Source organism: Heterocephalus glaber, unplaced genomic scaffold (assembly GCF_053883595.1).
Source record: "Heterocephalus glaber isolate CG9 unplaced genomic scaffold, H.glaber_assembly_v1.0 deba00000809, whole genome shotgun sequence".
Taxonomy (NCBI): Eukaryota; Metazoa; Chordata; class Mammalia; order Rodentia; family Bathyergidae; genus Heterocephalus; species Heterocephalus glaber.
In genome coordinates, this window is record NW_028258163.1 from 12,031,060 (window position 1) to 12,033,623 (window position 2,564).

Below are 2,564 nucleotides of genomic sequence, written 5' to 3' on the forward strand. Positions count from 1 at the left end.
AGCTTTTCCTTTCAAAATTACAGAAAAACTGAGTGAGAACACTGTTGGAGTTAACACACAGAAAGTGAGAAACTGATCCCAGGATCATTTGCTCCTTTCTTTTGGTACTGGGGATTGAAATCAGGTCCTTCACACTGAGCTACATCATCATCCCATATTTTACATGTTTTGAAGTTTTGAAACAGTGTCTTGCTAAGTAGCTAAGAATCCAGGCTGGGGATAAACTTGTAACTCTCCTGCCTTAGTCTCCCAGAGTGTTGGGATTACAGGTGTGTGCCACCGCGCCTGGATTTTTTTGTTCATTTTGTTTTTCTCAGACAGAGTCTCTCTATGCAGCCCAGAGTGGCCTTAAATTTGCAATCCTCCTGCCTCAACTTGAGGAGTGCTGGGATTACAAGCATATGCCATGACACTCAGCCATTTACCCTTATTTGAAGGACTCCCTTCAGGTGTTGGTGACTGCTCTGTTTTGGTGTGGGTTTGTGCTTGACTGAGGGGCTGCTGGCTGGTGGAACTGAAGGGAGGATTTGCCACAGAGAGAAGCAGGAGTGGATGGATAAGCAGAAGGGCAGAAGATGAACATTTTGTCCGTACACTGACAGCTGTGAGGAGTAAGGAGGGCTGGGTCACTGAGATGTGTTCACCTGTCGTTTTACTCTATGTGAGCTGCAATTACACAACACCTGGGACCTCAGAGTCACTCCCAAGTCTATAAATGTGTAAAGACAACAACAGAGCTGGTCATGCTTGTTGGAAGTAGGGCTTTCTGCTTGTTCTATGAGCCTGTTTAAAGACAGAGACAATCACCAGTAGAGGGTCAAATGTAACGATGAAGAGATGACTGAAACGTAATCTAGTGCTTTCACTAGCCCTCAGGAAGGGCTGACAGGAACTGTAAGGGCTGACTCACAGGCCAAGAACACTGGAAGTCTGCAGGCAATCACCCCAGCAAGAGAGGCACCTCTCCACAGCTTTGGGGGAAGAAGGAAGGCTGGAGAATTACTTCCTGAATTAAACTCATCAGAAAGAATAAGGAGCTTTGGGTTCTAGTCCCAGCTATGCTACTAGCAGGAGAGCATGAGCAAGTCCTTTAAAAGGCAGGGCTTACATTAGGTCAGGACTGGCAAATGTGCGGTACACACACTTCAGTAGAGGTTGTGGTTCAGCCGCAGCACTGTGTAGGTTTTTTTCTTTTCGGCGGGCACTTCCATTTAGAGTCTTGACTTTCCAAGTAACAGTCATTTTTTAAAACTTGGTAATATCTCACTTAACAAAAAAGACAATAGAATTTTAGGGTCACAGTTTCATAGAGGCCTCTTTTTCACCATGAGGCCATTCAGGGTCTGTGGCCATGTTCTCCCACTTGTGCCAGAGAATTTGGTATCTGAGCTTCACCTTTGTAGGTTTACCCAGCAATACAATGCATGAAGTTATATCTCCCTTCTATCTGAAACAGCATACATTTAAAAGTTTTATATTTGATATCAAGGAATCTACAAGAAAGAGAATTTTCTCCTGTCGCTGACATCCTAGAGTCTAAAAGGGAGCTTTTAAATTCTCCATTTGCTGTTCACCAAAAGGAATCACATTTACATGTCTTACTCCTTGCTGGAAAGACACCTCAGAAACAGTACCTGGGTAGGATGCTTCAGGAATCAAGCGACTGCAACTGTGTTTTCTCAAAAGAAGCAGTGATGGAGTTAATGTGGGGCGCACCTCACCACCCTCTCTCAGCCCCAAATCCATGCAGGAACAGGACTGAGGAGAGGGAAGCATGTGTGTGTTGGACAGGAGCCCTAACTGCAGGTATTTCTTTGGGGGAAAGAGAGACGAGGGGAAAGGTGGGTGTTGAAATGCTGAGAAGGGGTGAGATGGGTGTCTCCCTGCTCTGGCTGAGGTGGAGGACTCCACAGAAGCATCGAAGTGGACTGGCACATACGGGTTCCCCTCACAGGCCACAGTGATGCTCCTCTCCACCTGGCTGGTGCAGTAGGAGCAGGTGGGGTACTTGGAGTTGCTCGTCAGGCGGCAGCCTGTGATGTGCATGCTGGAGCTGCTCTGGTAGCAGTTGGTCTGCCCATTCTTACAGGTGATATTTTTCTTGAAGCAGACAGCCTGGACAAGAGCACAAAGATATGCACTGACTTTCAGTGTTTCTGTGTCATATTCCTGCGCATCATCATTTCATTGCAATAGTTGGGGTTGTTGCTGGGAGAATGGCCTGAGTCCACGTGCTGCTGCTGAGACATCATGGCTGAGGATTCTATATCCTAAGAGGCTGGACCCACCCCAGCCTCAGGAGCACCAGGATGAGCAGTGGGAACAGGACAAGGGACTGCTCCTGAGCCATGGTGACCTCACTGTCCCGGGAGATCCTAAATGGGAAAGGGAAAGAGAAGGAAGAGCAGGCCTTCAGAGGTTGCACTGTAGCACCCTCCTGCTGCCTCTAAGCACAGAGTCTCCCTTTCCTGAGAGATTTTCAAATGATGAGACTCATACAAATCCTTCTCCAAGTGCATTTCACTACCACTTCTCTCAGTTACAGAGAAGCTATCCTCCTGGCT

The 2,564-nt window shown here is 47.2% G+C and overlaps 1 pseudogene; it reads right to left on the reverse strand.

The window, feature by feature from the left end:
- Nucleotides 1-1,536: 1,536 nt before the first annotated feature.
- On the reverse strand, nucleotides 1,537-2,353 carry LOC101711641 (ribonuclease pancreatic-like; annotated as a pseudogene).
- Nucleotides 2,354-2,564: the final 211 nt, after the last annotated feature.